Below are 23262 nucleotides of genomic sequence, written 5' to 3'. Positions count from 1 at the left end.
GTGCTTAAAGCTAGTGAGGGAGATATGAGTCTCCAGCTTCAGAGATTTTTGTAGTTCGTATGACTGATGCCAGCTGATATAAACCCCACTGTATTGTATTTCAGTTTGTCTGGGTTCACATCGTGTGGGCATCAACAACTACAACTCCGGAGACTCCAACGTACCTTCAAACCTCAGGACTTGTGTCAAAGGTTGGTAAAGGTTAGAGACGGTCAGGACTTGTGTCAAAGGTTGGTAAAGGTTAGAGATGGTCAGGACCTGTGTCAAAGGTTGGTAAAGGTTAGAGACGGTCAGGACCTGTGTCAAAGGTTGGTAAAGGTTAGAGACGGTCAGGACCTGTGTCAAAGGTTGGTAAAGGTTAGAGACGGTCAGGACCTGTGTCAAAGGTTGGTAAAGGTTAGAGATGGTTGTTGAGGTTCAGAGGTTAGGGCTACGGGTTGGTTTAGGGAAGGGTTGTCAAATTTATTTGTTTGACCCCCCCCCGGTTTAGGGGTAGGGTGCTGGCCCACGGGCCGTATGTTTGACCCCCTGGTTTAGGGGTAGGGTGCTTGCCCACGGGCCGTATGTTTGACCCCCCTGGTTTAGGGGTAGGGTGCTGGCCCACGGGCCGTATGTTTGAGCCCTCTGGTTTAGGGGTAGGGTGCTGGCCCACGGGCCGTATGTTTGACCCCCTGGTTTAGGGGTAGGGTGCTGGCCCACGGGCCGTATGTTTGACCCCCTGGTTTAGCGGTAGGGTGCTGGCCCATGGGCCGTATGTTTGAGCCCTCTGGTTTAGGGGTAGGGTGCTGGCCCACGGGCCGTATGTTTGACCCCCTGGTTTAGGGGTAGGGTGCTGGCCCACGGGCCGTATGTTTGACCCCCTGGTTTAGCGGTAGGGTGCTGGCCCATGGGCCATATGTTTGACCCCCCTTGTTTAGGCGTAGAGTGCTAGCCCACAGGTATAGTCATGTCCTGTCTGAATACCTGTATATGTTCTGTATGGTTATGTCCTGTCTGAATACCTGTATGTGTTCTGTATAGTCCTGTCTGGATACCTGTATATGTTCTGTATGGTTAAGTCCTGTCTGAATACCTGTATGTGTTCTGTATAGTCCTGTCTGGATACCTGTATGTGTTCTGTATAGTCCTGTCTAAATACCTGTATATGTTCTGTATGGTCACGTCCTGTCTGAATACCTGTATGTGTTCTGTATAGTCATGTCCTGTCTGGATACCTGTATATGTTCTGTATAGTCCTGTCTGGATACCTGTATATGTTCTGTATAGTCCTGTCTAAATACCTGTATATGTTCTGTATGGTCATGTCCTGTCTGAATACCTGTATGTGTTCTGTATAGTCATGTCCTGTCTGGATACCTGTATGTGTTCTGTATAGTCCTGTCTGAATACCAGTATGTGTTCTGTATGGTCATGTCCTGTCTGGATACCTGTATGTGTTCTGTATGGTCATGTCCTGTCTGGATACCTGTATATGTTCTGTATGGTCATGTCCTGTCTGGATACCTGTATGTGTTCTGTATAGTCCTGTCTGAATACCTGTATGTGTTCTGTATGGTCCTGTCTGAATACCTGTATGTGTTCTGTATGGTCCTGTCTGAATACCTGTATGTGTTCTGTATGGTCCTGTCTGAATACCTGTATGTGTTCTGTATGGTCCTGTCTGAATACCTGTATGTGTTCTGTATGGTCCTGTCTGAATACCTGTATGTGTTCTGTATGGTCCTGTCTGAATACCTGTATGTGTTCTGTATGGTCCTGTCTGAATACCTGTATGTGTTCTGTATATTCATGTCCTGTCTGAATACCTGTATGTGTTCTGTATATTCATGTCCTGTCTGAATACCTGTATGTGTTCTGTATATTCATGTCCTGTCTGAATACCTGTATGTGTTCTGTATATTCATGTCCTGTCTGAATACCTGTATGTGTTCTGTATATTCATGTCCTGTCTGAATACCTGTATGTGTTCTGTATATTCATGTCCTGTCTGAATACCTGTATGTGTTCTGTATATTCATGTCCTGTCTGAATACCTGTATGTGTTCTGTATATTCATGTCCTGTCTGAATACCTGTATGTGTTCTGTATATTCATGTCCTGTCTGAATACCTGTATGTGTTCTGTATATTCATGTCCTGTCTGAATACCTGTATGTGTTCTGTATATTCATGTCCTGTCTGAATACCTGTATGTGTTCTGTATATTCATGTCCTGTCTGAATACCTGTATGTGTTCTGTATATTCATGTCCTGTCTGAATACCTGTATGTGTTCTGTATATTCATGTCCTGTCTGAATACCTGTATGTGTTCTGTATATTCATGTCCTGTCTGAATACCTGTATGTGTTCTGTATATTCATGTCCTGTCTGAATACCTGTATGTGTTCTGTATATTCATGTCCTGTCTGAATACCTGTATGTGTTCTGTATATTCATGTCCTGTCTGAATACCTGTATGTGTTCTGTATATTCATGTCCTGTCTGAATACCTGTATGTGTTCTGTATATTCATGTCCTGTCTGGATACCTGTATGTGTTCTGTATAGTTATGTCCTGTCTGGATACCTGTATGTGTTCTGTATAGTTATGTCCTGTCTAGATACCTGTATATGTTCTGTATAGTCCTTTCTGAATACATGTATGTGTTCTGTATAGTCCTGTCTGGATACCTGTATGTGTTCTGTATAGTCCTGTCTAGATACCTGTATGTGTTCTGTATGGTCATGTCCTGTCTGAATACCTGTATATTCATGTCCTGTCTGGATACCTGTATATGTTCTGTATAGTCCTGTCTAAATACCTGTATATGTTCTGTATGGTCATGTCCTGTCTGAATACCTGTATGTGTTCTGTATAGTCATGTCCTGTCTGGATACCTGTATGTGTTCTGTATAGTCCTGTCTGAATACCAGTATGTGTTCTGTATGGTCATGTCCTGTCTGGATACCTGTATGTGTTCTGTATGGTCATGTCCTGTCTGGATACCTGTATATGTTCTGTATGGTCATGTCCTGTCTGGATACCTGTATGTGTTCTGTATAGTCCTGTCTAGATACCTGTATGTGTTCTGTATGGTCCTGTCTAGATACCTGTATGTGTTCTGTATGGTCCTGTCTGAATACCTGTATGTGTTCTGTATGGTCCTGTCTGAATACCTGTATGTGTTCTGTATGGTCCTGTCTGAATACCTGTATGTGTTCTGTATGGTCCTGTCTGAATACCTGTATGGTCCTGTCTGAATACCTGTATGTGTTCTGTATGGTCCTGTCTGAATACCTGTATGTGTTCTGTATATTCATGTCCTGTCTGAATACCTGTATGTGTTCTGTATATTCATGTCCTGTCTGGATACCTGTATGTGTTCTGTATATTCATGTCCTGTCTGGATACCTGTATGTGTTCTGTATATTCATGTCCTGTCTGGATACCTGTATGTGTTCTGTATATTCATGTCCTGTCTGGATACCTGTATGTGTTCTGTATAGTCCTGTCTGGATACCTGTATGTGTTCTGTATAGTCATGTCCTGTCTGAATACATGTATGTGTTCTGTATAGTCCTGTCTGGATACCTGTATGTGTTCTGTATAGTCATGTCCTGTCTGGATACCTGTATATGTTCTGTATAGTCCTGTCTGGATACCTGTATGTGTTCTGTATAGTCCTGTCTAGATACCTGTATGTGTTCTGTATGGTCATGTCCTGTCTGAATACCTGTATATTCATGTCCTGTCTGGATACCTGTATATGTTCTGTATAGTCCTGTCTGGATACCTGTATGTGTTCTGTATAGTCATGTCCTGTCTGAATACATGTATGTGTTCTGTATAGTCCTGTCTGGATACCTGTATGTGTTCTGTATAGTCCTGTCTGGATACCTGTATATGTTCTGTATAGTCCTGTCTGGATACCTGTATGTGTTCTGTATGGTCATGTCCTGTCTGAATACCTGTATGTGTTCTGTATGGTCATGTCCTGTCTGAATACCTGTATGTGTTCTGTATGGTCATGTCCTGTCTAGATACCTGTATATGTTCTGTATAGTCCTGTCTGGATACCTGTATGTGTTCTGTATAGTCCTGTCTGGATACCTGTATGTGTTCTGTATAGTCCTGTCTGGATACCTGTATGTGTTCTTTATAGTCCTCTCCTGTCTGGATACCTGTATGTGTTCTGTATAGTCCTGTCTGGATACCTGTATGTGTTCTTTATAGTCCTCTCCTGTCTGGATACCTGTATGTGTTCAGTATAGTCCTGTCTGGATACCTGTATAGTCCTGTCTGGATACCTTTATGATACCTGTATGATACCTGTGTGTGTGTGTGTGTGTGTGTGTGTGTTGTTCTGCAGAGATCAGTGACCAGTGCCTTCCGTTTCCGTGTTACAAGGAGGGTTCTGAACGCTGCATCGATGGCCAGGCCTCCTTCACCTGTCAGTGTCGACCAGGCTGGAAGGGCCCGCGCTGTGAGGATGGTAGGTACCCGACAGACAGGGTTTCCCCATACTAAAGATCTTTCCTATTGGGTCCTGGCTTAATACTGGGTCTTGGCTTAATACTGGGTGCTACTTAATATTGGGTGCTACTTAATACTGGGTCCTGGCTTAATACTGGGTCCTGGCTTAATACTGGGTCCTGGCTTAATACTGGGTCCTACTTAATACTGGGTCCTGGCTTAATACTGGGTCCTGGCTTAATACTGGGTCCTACTTAATACTTGGTCGCTGGTTTGAATCCGTCTCGAACAGCTTGGCCAGAAATGTTGATGTTGCTGATTTTACTAGGTCACAGTTTCTCCCAGGAACAGGAACAGGAAGTTTATAGTCAATAAATCCATGTTTTGTTATTATTGAATAATGATGTTATTGATTGTTTTATTGATCAGACATCGACGAGTGTTCGGACCCAGATCACCAAGCCGGCTGCAACCAGAAGTGTTACAACTCACCCGGGTCCTTCCGCTGTATGTGTGATGATGGGTACCGGTTCAGAACCAACGAGAAGATCCACTGTACAGGTAACAGGTTCAGTACCGGTTCAGAACCAACGAGAAGATCCACTGTACAGGTAACAGGTTCAGTACCGTTTCAGAACCAACGAGAAGATCCACTGTACAGGTAACAGGTTCGGTACCGGTTCAGAACCAACGAGAAGATCCACTGTACAGGTAACAGGTACTGTTATATAGATCCACTGTACAGGTAACAGGTACTGTTATATAGATCCACTGTACAGGTAACAGGTACTGTTATATAGATCCACTGTACAGGTAACAGGTCCTGTTATATAGATCCACTGTACAGGTAACAGGTACTGTTATATAGATCCACTGTACAGGTAACAGGTACTGTTATATAGATCCACTGTACAGGTAACAGGTACTGTTATATAGATCCACTGTACAGGTAACAGTTACTGTTATATAAATCCACTGTACAGGTAACAGGTACTGTTATATAGATCCACTGTACAGGTAACAGGTACTGTTATATAGATCCACTGTACAGGTAACAGGTACTGTTATATAGATCCACTGTACAGGTAACAGGTACTGTTATATAGATCCACTGTACAGGTAACAGGTACTGTTATATAGATCCACTGTACAGGTAACAGGTACTGTTATATAGATCCACTGTACAGGTAACAGCTACTGTTATATAGATCCACTGTACAGGTAACAGGTACTGTTATATAGATCCACTGTACAGGTAATAGTACTCTAGTTTAGACTCTAGCTTAGACTCTAGATTTGCAGGCCCAGACTCTAGTGTAGCCTCTAGTTTAGACTCTAGATTTGCAGGCCCAGACTAGTTTAGACTTTAGTTTAGAATCTAGTTCACACTCCAGATTTGCAGGCCCAGACTAGTTTAGAATCTAGTGTAGACTCTAGAGTTGCAGGCCCAGACTCTAGTTTAGACTTTAGTTTAGAATCTAGTGTAGGCTCTAGAGTTGCAGGTCCAAACTCTAGTTCAGACTTCAGATTTGCAGTCCCAGACTAGTTTAGAATCTAGTTTAGACTCTAGTTTAGACTCTAGAGTTGTAGGCCCAGACTCTAGTGTAGACTCTAGAGTTGCAGGACCAGACTCTAGTTTAGACTGTAGTTTAGTATCTAGTTTAGGCTCTAGATTTGCAGGCCAAGACTCTAGTTTAGAATCTAGTTTAGCCTCTATGGGCTAGGTGGGACGCTTGCGTCCCACCTACGTAACAGCCACTGGCAGCCTGTGGCGCGATTTTCAAAACCTTAAAAATCCTATTACTTCAATTTCTCAAACATATGACTATTTTACAGCTATTTAAAGACAAGACTCTCGTTAATCTAACCACACTGTCCGATTTCAAAAAGGCTTTACAACGAAAGCAAAACATTAGATTATGTCAGCAGAGTACCAAGCCAGAAATAATCAGACACCCATTTTTCAAGCCAGCATATAATGTCACCAAAACCCAGAAGACAGCTAAATGCAGCACTCACCTTTGATGATCTTCATCAGATGACAACCCTAGGACATTATGTTATACAATACATGCATGTTTTGTTCAATCAAGTTCATATTTATATCAAAAACCAGCTTTTTACATTAGCATGTGACGTTCAGAACTAGCATACCCCCCGCAAACTTCCGGGGAATTCGCTAACATTTTACTAAATTACTCACGATAAACGTTCACAAAAAGCATAACAATTATTTTAAGAATTATAGATACAGACCTCCTCTATGCACTCGATATGTCCGATTTTAAAATAGCCTTTTGGTGAAAGCACATTTTGCAATATTCTAAGTACATAGCCCAGGCATCACGGGCTCGCTATTTAGACACCCGGCAAGTTTAGCACTCACCATAATCATATTTACTATTATAAAAGTTTGATTACCTTTTGTTGTCTTCGTCAGAATGCACACCCAGGACTGCTACTTCAATAACAAATGTTGGTTTGGTCCAAAATAATCCATCGTTATATCCGAATAGCGGTGTTGTGTTCGTGCGTTCCAGACACTATCCGAAATAGTAAAGAAGTGTCGCGCGCATGGCGCAATTCGTGACAATAAAATTCTAAATATTCCATTACCGTACTTCGAAGCATGTCAACCGCTGTTTAAAATCAATTTTTACGCCATTTTTCTCATAGAAAAGCGATAATATTCCGACAGGGAATCTCCTTTTTGGCAAACAGAGGAAAAAATCCCAAAGGCGGGGGCGGTCGGGTCACGCGCATAAGCCCAGTGTCCCTTGATCGGCCACTTGAGAAAGGCGATAATGTGTTTCAGCCTGGGGCTGGAATGACGACATTCTGTTTTTTCCCGGGCTCTGAGCGCCTATGGACGACGTGGGAAGTGTCACGTTAGAGCAGAGATCCTTAGTAAATGATAGAGATGGAAAAGAAGTTCAAGAAATGGTCAGACAGGCCACTTCCTGTAAAGGAATCTCTCAGGTTTTGACCTGCCATTTGAGTTCTGTTATACTCAGACACCATTCAAACAGTTTTAGAAAATTTAGGGTGTTTTCTATCCATATGTAATAAGTATATGCATATTCTAGTTACTGGGTAGGAGTGGTAACCAGATTAAATCGGGTATGTTTTTTATCCAGCCGTGTCAATACTGCCCCCTAGCCCTAACAGGTTAGACACTAGATTTGTAGGCCCAAACTCTAGTTCAAACTCCAGATTTGCAGTGCCAGACTAGTTTAGAATCTAGTTTAGACTCTAGATTTGCAGGCCCAAACTAGTTTAGAATCTAGTTTAGACTGTAGTTTAGACTCTAGACTCTAGATTTGCAGGCCCAAACTAGTTTAGAATCTAGTTTAGACTCTAGGCTCGAGTTGCAGGCCCAGACTAGTTCAGACTCTAGATTTGCAGGCCCAGACCGTAATTTAGACTAACAGAGGGAGATGGCTGACCAGTACAGTGTTACAGTGAGGGGAAAAAAGTATTTGATCCCCTGCTGATTTTGAACATTTGACCACTGACAAAGAAATGATCCGTCTATAATTTTAATGGTAGGTTAATTTGAACAGTGAGAGACAGAATAACAACAAAAAAATCCAGAAAAACACATGTCAAAAATGTTATAAATTGATTTGCATTTTAATGAGGGAAATAAGTATTTGACCCCCTCTCAATCAGAAAGATTTCTGGCTCCCAGGTGTCTTTTATACAGGTAACGAGCTGAGATTAGGAGCACACTCTTAAAGGGAGTGCTCCTAATCTCAGTTTGTTATCTGTATAAAAGACACCTGTCCACAGAAGCAATCAATCAATCAGATTCCAAACTCTCCACCATGGCCAAGACCAAAGAGCTCTCCAATGATGTCAGGGACAAGATTGTAGACCTACACAAGGCTGGAATGGGCTACAAGACCATCGCCAAGCAGCTTGGTGAGAAGGTGACAACAGTTGGTGCGATTATTCGCAAATGGAAGAAACACAAAAGAACTGTCAATCTCCCTCGGCCTGGGGCTCCATACAAGATCTCACCTCATGGAGTTGCAATGATTATGAGAACGGTGAGGAATCAGCCCAGAACTACACGGGAGGATCTTGTCAATGATCTCAAGGCAGCTGGGACCATAGTCACCAAGAAAACAATTGGTAACACACTACGCCGTGAAGGACTGAAATCCTGCAGCGCCCACAAGGTCCCCCACTCAAGAAAGCACAAAAACATGCCCATCTGAAGTTTGCCAATGAACATCTGAATGATTCAGAGGACAACTGGTGAAAGTGTTGTGGTCAGATGAGACCAAAATGGAGCTCTTTGGCATCAACTCAACTCGCCGTGTTTGGAGGAGGAGGAATGCTGCCTATGACCCCAAGAACACCATCCCCACCGTCAAACATGGAGGTGGAAACATTATGCTTTGGGGGTGTTTTTCTGCTAAGGGGACAGGACAACTTCACTGCATCAAAGGGACGATGAGCGGAGCCATGTACCGTCAAATCTTGGGTGAGAACCTCCTTCCCTCAGCCAGGGCATTGAAAATGGGTCGTGGATGGGTATTCCAGCATGACAATGACCCAAAACACATGGCCAAGGCAACAAAGGAGTGGCTCCAGAAGAAGCACATTAAGATCCTGGAGTGGCCAAGCCAGTCTCCAGACCTAAATCCCATAGAAAATCTGTGGAGGGAGCTGAAGGTTCGAGTTGCCAAACGTCAGCCTCGAAACCTTAATGACTTGGAGAAGATCTGCAAAGAGGAGTGGAAAAAAAATCCCCCCTGAGATGTGTGCAAACCTGGTGGCAAACTACAAGAAACGTCTGACCTCTGTGATTGCCAACAAGGGTTTTGCCACCAAGTACTAAGCCATGTTTTGCAGAGGGGTCAAATACTTATTTCCCTCATTAAAATGCAAATCATCTTATGACATTTTTGACATGCGTTTTTTCTGGATTTTTTTGTTGTTATTTTGTCTCTCACTGTTCAAATAAACCTACCATTAAAATTATAGACTGATCATTTCTTTGTCAGTGAGCAAACGTACAAAATCAACAGGGGATCAAATACTTTATTCCTCCACTGTACAGAAGACTGTTTAAACCTCAGGGTCATTGACCATCGCTGTTACCAGAAACAGGCTTCCGTCTCAATGACTGTTTCTGCTTGTGCACCCACCCACTTGTGTTAATATTTGTGTGATTGTCTCATGACTAAACCAAACCTCCATATTAACAACTCACACTGAACATGTCAATATGTCTGTGTCTCTTCCTGTATCTCAGATAGTATCTGCTGTACCCCAGTATCTCTGAGGAACCAGCTAAATGTGTTTCCCCTCTCCAGAGAGTATCGGCTGTACTCCAGTATCTCTGAGGAACCAGCTACATTTTTTCCCCTCTCCAGATGGTATCCGCTGTACCCCAGTATCTCTGAGGAACCAGCTAAATGTGTTCCACTCTCCAGATAGTATCTGCTGTACCCCAGTATCTCTGAGGAACCAGCTAAATGTATTTCCCCTCTCCAGATAGTATCTGCTGTACCCCAGTGTCTCTGAGGAACCAGCTAAATGTATTCCCCTCTCCAGATAGTGTCTGCTGTACCCCAGTATCTCTGAGGAACCAGCTAAATGTGTTTCCCCTCTCCAGATAGTATCTGCTGTACCCCAGTATCTCTGAGGAACCAGCTAAATGTGTTCCCCTCTCCAGATAGTATCTGTTGTATCTCTGAGGAACCAGCTAAATGTATTTCCCCTCTCCAGATAGTATCTGCTGTACCCCAGTGTCTCTGAGGAACCAGCTAAATGTATTCCCCTCTCCAGATAGTATCTGCTGTACCCCAGTGTCTCTGAGGAACCAGCTAAATGTATTCCCCTCTCCAGATAGTATCTTGCTGGACCCCAGTATCTCTGAGGAACCAGCTAAATGTGTTCCCTTCTCCAGATAGTATCTTGCTGTACCCCAGTATCTCTAAGGAACCAGCTAAATGTGTTCCCCTCTCCAGAGAGTATCTTGCTGTACCCCAGTATCTCTGAGGAACCAGCTAAATTCTTTTCCCCTCTCCAGATGGTATCAGCTGTACCCCAGTATCTCTGAAGAACCAGCTAAATGTGTTCCCCTCTCCAGATAGTGTCTGCTGTACCCCAGTGTCTCTGAGGAACCAGCTAAATGTATTCCCCTCTCCAGATAGTATCTTGCTGTACCCCAGTATCTCTGAGGAACCAGCTAAATGTGTTCCCCTCTCCAGATAGTATCTGCTGTACCCCAGTATCTCTGAGGAACCAGCAAAATGTGTTCCCCTCTCCAGATAGTATCTCCTAAATGTGTTCCCCTTCTCCAGATAGTATCTGCTGTACCCCAGTATCTCTGAGGAACCAGCTAAATGTGTTCCCCTCTCCAGATAGTACCTGCTGTACCCCAGTATCTCTGAGGAACCAGCTAAATGTATTTCCCCTCTCCAGATAGTATCTGCTGTACCCCAGTGTCTCTGAGGAACCAGCTAAATGTATTCCCCTCTCCAGATAGTGTCTGCTGTACCCCAGTATCTCTGAGGAACCAGCTAAATGTGTTTCCCCTCTCCAGATAGTATCTGCTGTACCCCAGTATCTCTGAGGAACCAGCTAAATGTGTTCCCCTCTCCAGATAGTATCTGTTGTATCTCTGAGGAACCAGCTAAATGTATTTCCCCTCTCCAGATAGTATCTGCTGTACCCCAGTGTCTCTGAGGAACCAGCTAAATGTATTCCCCTCTCCAGATAGTATCTGCTGTACCCCAGTGTCTCTGAGGAACCAGCTAAATGTATTCCCCTCTCCAGATAGTATCTTGCTGGACCCCAGTATCTCTGAGGAACCAGCTAAATGTGTTCCCTTCTCCAGATAGTATCTTGCTGTACCCCAGTATCTCTAAGGAACCAGCTAAATGTGTTCCCCTCTCCAGAGAGTATCTTGCTGTACCCCAGTATCTCTGAGGAACCAGCTAAATTCTTTTCCCCTCTCCAGATGGTATCAGCTGTACCCCAGTATCTCTGAAGAACCAGCTAAATGTGTTCCCCTCTCCAGATAGTGTCTGCTGTACCCCAGTGTCTCTGAGGAACCAGCTAAATGTATTCCCCTCTCCAGATAGTATCTTGCTGTACCCCAGTATCTCTGAGGAACCAGCTAAATGTGTTCCCCTCTCCAGATAGTATCTGCTGTACCCCAGTATCTCTGAGGAACCAGCAAAATGTGTTCCCCTCTCCAGATAGTATCTCCTAAATGTGTTCCCCTTCTCCAGATAGTATCTGCTGTACCCCAGTATCTCTGAGGAACCAGCTAAATGTGTTCCCCTCTCCAGATAGTACCTGCTGTACCCCAGTATCTCTGAGGAACCAGCTAAATGTGTTTCCCCTCTCCATATAGTATCTGCTGTACTCCAGTATCTCTGAGGAACCAGCTACATTTTTTCCCCTCTCCAGATAGTGTCTGCTGTACCCCAGTATCTCTGAGGAACCAGCAAAATGTGTTCCCCTCTCCAGATAGTATCTGCTAAATGTGTTTCCCCTCTCCAGATAGTATCTGCTGTACCCCAGTATCTCTGAGGAACCAGCTAAATGTGTTTCCCCTCCCCAGAAAGTATCTGCTGTACCCCAGTATGTCTGAGGAACCAGCTAAATGTGTTTCCCCTCTCCAGATAGTATCTGCTGTATCTCTGAGGAACCAGCAAAATGTGTTCCCCTCTCCAGATAGTATCTGCTGTACCCCAGTATCTCTGAGGAACCAGCTAAATGTGTTCCCCTCTCCAGATAGTATCTGCTGTACCCCAGTATGTCTGAGGAACCAGCTAAATGTGTTTCCCCTCTCCAGATAGTATCTGCTGTACCCCAGTATCTCTGAGGAACCAGCTAAATGTGTTTCCCCTCTCCAGATAGTATCTGCTGTACCCCAGTATCTCTGAGGAACCAGCTAAATGTGTTCCCCTCTCCAGATAGTATCTGCTGTACCCCAGTATCTCTGAGGAACCAGCTAAATGTGTTCCCCTCTCCAGATAGTATCTGCTGTACCCCAGTATCTCTGAGGAACCAGCTAAATATGTTCCCCTCTCCAGATAGTTTCTGCTGTACCCCAGTATCTCTGAGGAACCAGCTAAATGTGTTCCCCTCTCCAGATAGTATCTGCTGTACCCCAGTATCTCTGAGGAACCAGCAAAATGTGTTTCCCCTCTCCATTTAGTATCTGCTGTACTCCAGTATCTCTGAGGAACCAGCTACATTTTTCCCCTCTCCAGATAGTATCTGCTGTACCCCAGTATCTCTGAGGAACCAGCAAAATGTGTTCCCCTCTCCAGATAGTATCTGCTAAATGTGTTCCCCCTCTCCAGATAGTATCTGCTGTACCCCAGTATCTCTGAGGAACCAGCTAAATGTGTTTCCCCTCTCCATATAGTATCTGCTGTACCCCAGTATCTCTGAGGAACCAGCTAAATGTTTTTCCCCTCTCCAGATAGTATCTGCTGTACCCCAGTATCTCTGAGGAACCAGCTAAATGTATTTCCCCTCTCCATATAGTATCTGCTGTACTCCAGTATCTCTGAGGAACCAGCTACATTTTTCCCCTCTCCAGATAGTATCTGCTGTACCCCAGTATCTCTGAGGAACCAGCAAAATGTGTTCCCCTCTCCAGATAGTATCTGCTAAATGTGTTCCCCCTCTCCAGATAGTATCTGCTGTACCCCAGTATCTCTGAGGAACCAGCTAAATGTTGTTCCCCTCTCCAGAAAGTATCTGCTGTACCCCAGTATCTCTGAGGAACCAGCTAAATGTATTTCCCCTCTCCAGATAGTATCTGCTGTACCCCAGTATCTCTGAGGAACCAGCTAAATGTGTTTCCCCTCTCCAGATAGTATCTGCTGTACCCCAGTATCTCTGAGGAACCAGCTAAATGTGTTCCCCTCTCCAGATAGTATCTGCTGTACCCCAGTATCTCTGAGGAACCAGCTAAATATGTTCCCCTCTCCAGATAGTATCTGCTGTACCCCAGTATCTCTGAGGAACCAGCTAAATGTATTCCCCTCTCCAGATAGTATCTTGCTGTACCCCAGTATCTCTGAGGAACCAGCTAAATGTGTTTCCCCACTCCAGATAGTATCTGCTGTACTCCAGTATCTCTGAGGAACCAGCTAAATTTTTTCCCCTCTCCAGATGGTATCAGCTGTACCCCAGTATCTCTGAAGAACCAGCTAAATGTGTTCCCCTCTCCAGATAGTGTCTGCTGTACCCCAGTATCTCTGAGGAACCAGCTAAATTTATTTCCCCTCTCCAGATAGTATCTGCTGTACCCCAGTGTCTCTGAGGAACCAGCTAAATGTATTCCCCTCTCCAGATAGTATCTTGCTGTACCCCAGTATCTCTGAGGAACCAGCTAAATGTGTTCCCCCCGTGCTGCGCCCCAGATCCGAGGCCGCTATGTGCCCCTCCCGGCTGCTGACCCCAGTATCTCTGAGGAACCAGCTAAATGTGTTCCCCTCTCCAGATAGTACCTGCTGTACCCCAATATCTCTGAGGAACCAGCTAAATGTGTTTCCCCTCTCCATATAGTATCTGCTGTACTCCAGTATCTCTGAGGAACCAGCTACATTTTTTCCCCTCTCCAGATAGTGTCTGCTGTACCCCAGTATCTCTGAGGAACCAGCAAAATGTGTTCCCCTCTCCAGATAGTATCTGCTAAATGTGTTCCCCCTCTCCAGATAGTATCTGCTGTACCCCAGTATCTCTGAGGAACCAGCTAAATGTGTTTCCCCTCTCCATATAGTATCTGCTGTACCCCAGTATCTCTGAGGAACCAGCTAAATGTTTTTCCCCTCTCCAGATAGTATCTGCTGTACCCCAGTATCTCTGAGGAACCAGCTAAATGTATTTCCCCTCTCCAGATAGTATCTGCTGTACCCCAGTATCTCTGAGGAACCAGCTAAATATGTTCCCCTCTCCAGATAGTATCTGCTGTACCCCAGTATCTCTGAGGAACCAGCTAAATGTGTTCCCCTCTCCAGATAGTATCTGCTAAATGTGTTCCCCCTCTCCAGATAGTATCTGCTGTACCCCAGTATCTCTGAGGAACCAGCTAAATGTGTTTCCCCTCTCCATATAGTATCTGCTGTACCCCAGTATCTCTGAGGAACCAGCTAAATGTTTTTCCCCTCTCCAGATAGTATCTGCTGTACCCCAGTATCTCTGAGGAACCAGCTAAATGTATTTCCCCTCTCCAGATAGTATCTGCTGTACCCCAGTATCTTTGAGGAACCAGCTAAATGTATTTCCCCTCTCCAGAAGGTATCAGCTGTACCCCAGTATCTCTGAAGAACCAGCTAAATGTGTTCCCCTCTCCAGATAGTGTCTGCTGTACCCCAGTATCTCTGAGGAACCAGCTAAATTTATTTCCCCTCTCCAGATAGTATCTGCTGTACCTCAGTGTCTATGAGGAACCAGCTAAATGTATTCCCCTCTCCAGATAGTATCTTGCTGTACCCCAGTATCTCTGAGGAACCAGCTAAATGTGTTCCCTTCTCCAGATAGTATCTTGCTGTACCCCAGTGTCTCTGAGGAACCAGCTAAATGTATTCCCCTCTCCAGATAGTATCTTGCTGTACCCCAGTATCTCTGAGGAACCAGCTAAATGTTGTTCCCCTCTCCAGATAGTATCTGCTGTACCCCAGTATCTCTGAGGAACCAGCTAAATGTGTTTCCCCTCCCCAGAAAGTATCTGCTGTACCCCAGTATCTCTGAGGAACCAGCTAAATGTATTTCCCCACTCCAGATAGTATCTGCTGTACCCCAGTATCTCTGAGGAACCAGCTAAATATGTTCCCCTCTCCAGATAGTATCTGCTGTACCCCAGTATCTCTGAGGAACCAGCTAAATGTGTTCCCCTCTCCAGATAGTATCTGCTAAATGTGTTCCCCCTCTCCAGATAGTATCTGCTGTACCCCAGTATCTCTAAGGAACCAGCTAAATGTGTTCCCCTCTCCAGATAGTATCTGCTGTACCCCAGTATCTCTGAGAAACCAGCTAAATGTTGTTCCCCTCTCCAGATAGTATCTGCTGTACCCCAGTATCTCTGAGGAACCAGCTAAATGTGTTTCCCCTCCCCAGAAAGTATCTGCTGTACCCCAGTATCTCTGAGGAACCAGCTAAATGTATTTCCCTTCTCCATATAGTATCTGCTGTACCCCAGTATCTCTGAGGAACCAGCTAAATGTTTTTCCCCTCTCCAGATAGTATCTGCTGTACCCCAGTATCTCTGAGGAACCAGCTAAATGTATTTCCCCTCTCCAGATAGTATCTGCTGTACCCCAGTATCTCTGAGGAACCAGCTAAATGTATTTCCCCTCTCCAGATAGTGTCTGCTGTACCCCAGTATCTCTGAGGAACCAGCTAAATGTGTTTCCCCACTCCAGATAGTATCTGCTGTACGCCAGTATCTCTGAGGAACCAGCTAAATTTTTTCCTCCTCTCCAGATAGTATCTGCTGTACCCCAGTGTCTCTGAGGAACCAGCTAAATGTATTCCCCTCTCCAGATAGTATCTTGCTGTACCCCAGTATCTCTGAGGAACCAGCTAAATGTGTTCCCTTCTCCAGATAGTATCTTGCTGTACCCCAGTATCTCTGAGGAACCAGCTAAATGTGTTTCCCCTCTCCGGATAGTATCTGCTGTACCCCAGTATCTCTGAGGAACCAGCTAAATGTGTTTCCCCTCTCCAGATAGTTTCTGCTAAATGTGTTCCCCCTCTCCAGATAGTATCTGCTGTACCCCAGTATCTCTGAGGAACCAGCTAAATGTGTTCCCCTCTCCAGATAGTATCTGCTGTACCCCAGTATCTCTGAGGAACCAGCTAAATGTTGTTCCCCTCTACAGATAGTATCTGCTGTACCCCAGTATCTCTGAGGAACCAGCTAAATGTGTTTCCCCTCTCCAGATAGTATCTGCTGTACCCCAGTATCTCTGAGGAACCAGCTAAATGTGTTCCCCTCTCCAGATAGTATCTGCTGTACCCCAGTATCTCTGAGGAACCAGCTAAATATGTTCCCCTCTCCAGATAGTATCTGCTGTAGCCCAGTATCTCTGAGGAACCAGCTAAATGTGTTCCCCTCTCCAGATAGTATCTGCTGTACCCCAGTATCTCTGAGGAACCATCTAAATGTGTTCCCCCTCTCCAGATAGTATCTGCTGTACCCCAGTATCTCTGAGGAACCAGCTAAATGTATTTCCCCTCTCCAGATAGTATCTGCTGTACCCCAGTATCTCTGAGGAACCAGCTAAATGTATTTCCCCTCTCCAGATAGTGTCTGCTCTACCCCAGTATCTCTGAGGAACCAGCAAAATGTGTTCCCCTCTCCAGATAGTATCTGCTAAATGTGTTCCCCCTCTCCAGATAGTATCTGCTGTACCCCAGTATCTCTGAGGAACCAGCTAAATGTGTTTCCCCTCTCCAGATGGTATCAGCTATACCCCAGTATCTCTGAGGAACCAGCTAAATGTGTACCCCTCTCCAGATAGTGTCTGCTGTACCCCAGTATCTCTGAGGAACCAGCTAAATGTGTTCCCCTCTCCAGATAGTATCTTGCTGTACCCCAGTATCTCTGAGGAACCAGCTAAATGTGTTCCCCTCTCCAGAGAGTATTTTGCTGTTCCCCAGTATCTCTGAGGAACCAGCTAAATGTATTTCCCCTCTCCAGATAGTATCTTGCTGTACCCCAGTATCTCTGAGGAACCAGCTAAATGTGTTCCCCTCTCCAGAGAGTATCTTCCTGTACCCCAGTATCTCTGAGGAACCAGCTAAATGTGTTCCCCTCTCCAGATAGTATCTGCTGTACCCCAGTATCTCTGAGGAACTAGCTAAATGTGTTCCCCTCTCCAGATAGTATCTGCTGTACCCCAGTATCTCTGAGGAACCAGCTAAATGTATTTCCCCTCTCCAGATAGTAACTGCTGTACCCCAGTATCTCTGAGGAACCAGCTAAATGTGTTTCCCCTCTCCAGATAGTGTCTGCTGTACCCCAGTATCTCTGAGGAACAAGCAAAATGTGTTCCCCTCTCCAGATAGTATCTCCTAAATGTGTTCCCCCTCTCCAGATAGTATCTGCTGTACCCCAGTATCTCTGAGGAACCAGCTAAATGTGTTTACCCTCTCCAGATAGTATCTGCTGTACCCCAGTATCTCTGAGGAACCAGCAAAATGTGTTCCCCTCTCCAGATAGTATCTGCTAAATGTGTTCCCCTCTCCAGATAGTATCTTCTGTACCCCAGTATCTCTGAGGAACCAGCTAAATGTGTTCCCCTCTCCAGATAGTATCTGCTGTACCCCAGTATCTCTGAGGAACCAGATAAATGTGTTCCCCTCTCCAGATAGTGTCTGCTGTACCCCAGTATCTCTGAGGAACCAGCTAAATGTGTTCCCCTCTCCAGATAGTATCTTGCTGTACCCCAGTATCTCCAAGGAACCAGCTAAATGTGTTTCCCCTCTCCAGAGAGTATCTGCGGTACCCCAGTATCTCTGAGGAACCAGCTAAATGTATTTCCCCTCTCCAGATTGTATCTGCTATACCCCAGTATCTCTGAGGAACCAGCTAAATGTGTTCCACTCTCCAGATAGTATCTTGCTGTACCCCAGTATCTCTGAGGAACCAGCTAAATGTGTTTCCCCTCTCCAGATAGTATCTTGCTGTACCCCAGTATCTCTGAGGAACCAGCTAAATGTGTTCCCCTCTCCAGATAGTATCTGCTGTACCCCAGTATCTCTGAGGAACCAGCTATATGTGTTCCCCTCTCCAGATGGTATCTGCTGTACCCCAGTATCTCTGAGGAACCAGCTAAATGTGTTTCTCTCTCCAGATAGTATCTGCTGTACCCCAGTATCTCTGAGGAACCAGCTAAATGTGTTCCCCTCTCCAGATAGTGTCTTGCTGTACCCAAGTATCTCTGAGGAACCAGCTAAATGTATTCCCCTCTCCAGATATTATCTTGCTGTACCCCAGTATCTCTGAGGAACCAGCTAAATGTGTTCCCCTCAACAGATAGTATCTGCTGTATCTCTGAGGAACCAGCTAAATGTATTTCCCCTCTCCAGATAGTATCTGCTGTACCCCAAAATCTCTGAGGAACCAGCTAAATGTGTTCCCCTCTCCAGATAGTATCTTGCTGTAACCCAGTATCTCTGAGGAACCAGCTAAATGTGTTTCCCCTCTCCAGATAGTATCTTGCTGTACCCCAGTATCTCTGAGGAACCAGCTAAATGTGTTTCCCCTCTCCAGATAGTGTCTGCTGTACCCCAGTATCTCTGAGTAACCAGCTAAATGTGTTCCCCTCTCCAGATGGTATCAGCTGTTCCCCAGTATCTCTGAGGAACCAGCTAAATGTATTCCCCTCTCCAGATAGTATCTGCTGTACCCCAGTATCTTTGAGGAACCAGCTAAATGTATTCCCCTCTCCAGATAGTATCTTGCTGTACCCCAGTATCTCTGAGGAACCAGCTAAATGTGTTCCCCTCAACAGATAGTATCTGCTATACCCCAGTATCTCTGAGGAACCAGCTAAATGTATTTCCCCTCTCCAGATAGTATCTGCTGTACCCCAGTATCTCTGAGGAACCAGCTAAATGTGTACCCCTCTCCAGATAGTGTCTGCTGTACCCCAGTATCTCTGAGGAACCAGCTAAATGTGTTCCCCTCTCCAGATAGTGTCTTGCTGTACCCCAGTATCTCTGAGGAACCAGCTAAATGTATTCCCCTCTCCAGATATTATCTTGCTGTACCCCAGTATCTCTGAGGAACCAGCTAAATGTGTTCCCCTCAACAGATAGTATCTGCTGTATCTCTGAGGAACCAGCTAAATGTATTTCCCCTCTCCAGATAGTATCTGCTAAATGTGTTCCCCCTCTCCAGATAGTATCTGCTGTACCCCAGTATCTCTGAGGAACCAGCTAAATGTGTTTCCCCTCTCCAGATAGTGTCTGCTGTACCCCAGTATCTCTGAGGAACCAGCTATATGTGTTCCCCTCTCCAGATGGTATCTGCTGTACCCCAGTATCTCTGAGGAACCAGCTAAATGTGTTTCTCTCTCCAGATAGTAGCTGCTGTATCTCTGAGGAACCAGCTAAATGTATTTCCCCTCTCCAGATAGTATCTGCTGTACCCCAGTATCTCTGAGGAACCAGCTAAATGTGTTCCCCTCTCCAGATAGTATCTTGCTGTACCCCAGTATCTCTGAGGAACCAGCTAAATGTGTTTCCCCTCTCCAGATTGTATCTTGCTGTACCCCAGTATCTCTGAGGAACCAGCTAAATGTGTTTCCCCTCTCCAGATAGTGTCTGCTGTACCCCAGTATCTCTGAGTAACCAGCTAAATGTGTTCCCCTCTCCAGATGGTATCAGCTGTTCCCCAGTATCTCTGAGGAACCAGCTAAATGTATTCCCCTCTCCAGATAGTATCTGCTGTACCCCAGTATCTTTGAGGAACCAGCAAAATGTGTTCCCCTCTCCAGATAGTATCTGCTAAATGTGTTCCCCTCTCCAGATAGTATCTGCTGTACCCCAGTATCTCTGAGGAACCAGCTAAATTTTTCCCCTCTCCAGATAGTGTCTGCTCTACCCCAGTATCTCTGAGGAACCAGCAAAATGTGTTCCCCTCTCCAGATAGTATCTGCTAAATATGTTCCCCCTCTCCAGATAGTATCTTGCTGTACCCCAGTATCTCTGAGGAACCAGCTAAATGTGTTTCCCCTCTCCAGATAGTATCTTGCTGTACCCCAGTATCTCTGAGAAACCAGCTAAATGTATTTCCCTTCTCGGTATAGTATCTGCTGTACCCCAGTATCTCTGAGGAACCAGCTAAATGTGTTCCCTTCTCCAGATAGTATCTTGCTGTACCCCAGTATATCTGAGGAACCAGCTAAATGTGTTTCCCCTCTCCAGATGGTATCAGCTGTTCCCCAGTATCTCTGAGGAACCAGCTAAATGTATTCCCCTCTCCAGATAGTATCTGGTGTACCCCAGTATCTCTGAGGAACCAGCTAAATGTGGTTCCCCTCTCCAGATAGAATCTGCTGTACCCCAGTATCTCTGAGGAACCAGCTAAATGTGTTTCCCCTCTCCAGATAGTATCTCTGAGGAACCAGCTAAATGTGTTCTCCTCTCCAGATGGTATCTGCTGTTGCCCAGTATCTCTGAGGAACCAGCTAAATGTGTTTCCCCTCTCCAGATAGCATCTTGCTGTATCCCAGTATCTCTGAGGAACCAGCTAAATGTATTTCCCTTCTCGGTATAGTATCTGCTGTACCCCAGTATCTCTGAGGAACCAGCTAAATGTGTTCCCCTCTCCAGATAGTATCTGCTAAATGTGTTCCCCCTCTCCAGATAGTATCTGCTGTACCCCAGTATCTCTGAGGAACCAGCTAAATGTGTTCCCTTCTCCAGATAGTATCTTGCTGTACCCCAGTATATCTGAGGAACCAGCTAAATGTGTTTCCCCTCTCCAGATAGTATCTGCTGTACCCCAGTATATCTGAGGAACCAGCTAAATGTGTTCCCCTCTCCAGATAGTATCTGCTCTACCCCAGTATCTCTGAGGAACCAGCTAAATGTGTTCCCCTCTCCAGATAGTATCTGCTGTACCCCAGTATCTCTGAGGAACCAGCTAAATGTGTTCCCTTCTCCAGATAGTATCTTGCTGTACCCCAGTATATCTGAGGAACCAGCTAAATGTGTTTCCCCTCTCCAGATAGTATCTGCTGTACCCCAGTATATCTGAGGAACCAGCTAAATGTGTTTCCCCTCTCCAGATAGTATCTGCTGTACCCCAGTATCTCTGAGGAACCAGCTAAATGTGTTCTCCTCTCCAGATGGTATCAGCTGTTCCCCAGTATCTCTGAGGAACCAGCTAAATGTATTCCCCTCTCCAGATAGTATCTGCTGTTGCCCAGTATCTCTGAGGAACCAGCTAAATGTGTTTCCCCTCTCCAGATAGCATCTTGCTGTATCCCAGTATCTCTGAGGAACCAGCTAAATGTGTTTCCCCTCTCCAGATAGTATCTGCTGTTCCCCAGTATCTCTGAGGAACCAGCTAAATGTGTTCCCCTCTCCAGATGGTATCAGCTGTTCCCCAGTATCTCTGAGGAACCAGCTAAATGTGTTCCCCTCTCCAGATAGTATCTGCTAAATGTGTTCCCCTCTCCAGATAGTATCTGCTGTACCCCAGTATCTCTGAGGAACCAGCTAAATGTGTTCCCGTCTCCAGATAGTATCTTGCTGTACCCCAGTATATCTGAGGAACCAGCTAAATGTGGTTCCCCTCTCCAGATAGTATCTGCTGTACCCCAGTATCTCTGAGGAACCAGCTAAATGTGTTCCCCTCTCCAGATAGTATCTGCTGTACCCCAGTATATCTGAGGAACCAGCTAAATGTGTTTCCCCTCTCCAGATATTATCTGCTGTACCCCAGTATCTCTGAGGAACCAGCTAAATGTGTTCTCCTCTCCAGATGGTATCAGCTGTTCCCCAGTATCTCTGAGGAACCAGCTAAATGTATTCCCCTCTCCAGATAGTATCTGCTGTTCCCCAGTATCTCTGAGGAACCAGCTAAATGTGTTTCCCCTCTCCAGATAGCATCTTGCTGTATCCCAGTATCTCTGAGGAACCAGCTAAATGTGTTCCCCTCTCCAGATAGTATCTGCTGTACCCCAGTATCTCTGAGGTACCAGCTAAATGTGTTCCCCTCTCGAGATAGTATCTGCTAAATGTGTTTCCCCTCTCCAGATAGTATCTGCTGTTCCCCAGTATCTCTGAGGAACCAGCTAAATGTGGTTCCCCTCTCCAGATAGTATCTGCTGTACCCCAGTATCTCTGAGGAACCAGCTAAATGTGTTCCCCTCTCCAGATAGTATCTGCTGTACGCCAGTATATCTGAGGAACCAGCTAAATGTGTTTCCCCTCTCCAGATAGTATCTGCTGTACCCCAGTATCTCTGAGGAACCAGCTAAATGTGTTCTCCTCTCCAGATGGTATCAGCTGTTCCCCAGTATCTCTGAGGAACCAGCTAAATGTATTCCCCTCTCCAGATAGTATCTGCTGTACCCCAGTATCTCTGAGGAACCAGCTAAATGTGTTCCCCTCTCCAGATAGTATCTGCTCTACCCCAGTATCTCTGAGGAACCAGCTAAATGTGTTCCCCTCTCCAGATAGTATCTGCTGTACCCCAGTATCTCTGAGGAACCAGCTAAATGTGTTCCCGTCTCCAGATAGTATCTTGCTGTACCCCAGTATATCTGAGGAACCAGCTAAATGTGTTTCCCCTCTCCAGATAGTATCTGCTGTACCCCAGTATCTCTGAGGAACCAGCTAAATGTGTTCTCCTCTCCAGATGGTATAAGCTGTTCCCCAGTATCTCTGAGGAACCAGCTAAATGTATTCCCCTCTCCAGATAGTATCTGCTGTACCCCAGTATCTCTGAGGAACCAGCTAAATGTGTTTCCCCTCTCCAGATAGCATCTTGCTGTATCCCAGTATCTCTGAGGAACCAGCTAAATGTGTTTCCCCTCTCCAGATAGTATCTGCTGTACCCCAGTATCTCTGAGGAACCGCAAAATTTGTTCCCCTCTCCAGAGAGTATCTGCTGTACCCCAGTATCTCTGAGGAACCAGCTAAATGTGTTCCCCTCTCCAGATAGTATCTGCAGTACCCCAGTATCTCTGAGGAACCAGCTAAATGTGTTCCCCTCTCCAGATAGTATCTGCTAAATGTGTTCCCCCTCTCCAGATAGTATCTGCTGTACCCCAGTATCTCTGAGGAACCAGCTAAATGTATTCC

At 45.3% G+C, this 23262-nt stretch overlaps 1 pseudogene across 1 annotated transcript in view; it reads left to right on the top strand.

Moving 5' to 3' along the window:
• The window catches only part of LOC106594202 (vitamin K-dependent protein S-like), a 45837-nt pseudogene that overhangs the window by 5671 nt on the left and 16904 nt on the right, over positions 1-23262 (top strand). Inside the window, exons 3-5 of the transcript XR_014383117.1 lie at positions 105-230; positions 4349-4471; positions 4882-5013. The product of XR_014383117.1 is annotated as a vitamin K-dependent protein S-like (transcript). The remainder of the gene's footprint in view (positions 1-104; positions 231-4348; positions 4472-4881; positions 5014-23262) is intronic.

The sequence above is a fragment of the Salmo salar genome, unplaced genomic scaffold (genome assembly GCF_965601325.2).
Source record: "Salmo salar unplaced genomic scaffold, fSalSal1 ptg000055l, whole genome shotgun sequence".
In the NCBI taxonomy this organism is placed as follows: Eukaryota; Metazoa; Chordata; class Actinopteri; order Salmoniformes; family Salmonidae; genus Salmo; species Salmo salar.
Note: the sequence above shows the minus strand (reverse complement) of the source record. Positions and strands in the feature narration are given on the sequence as shown.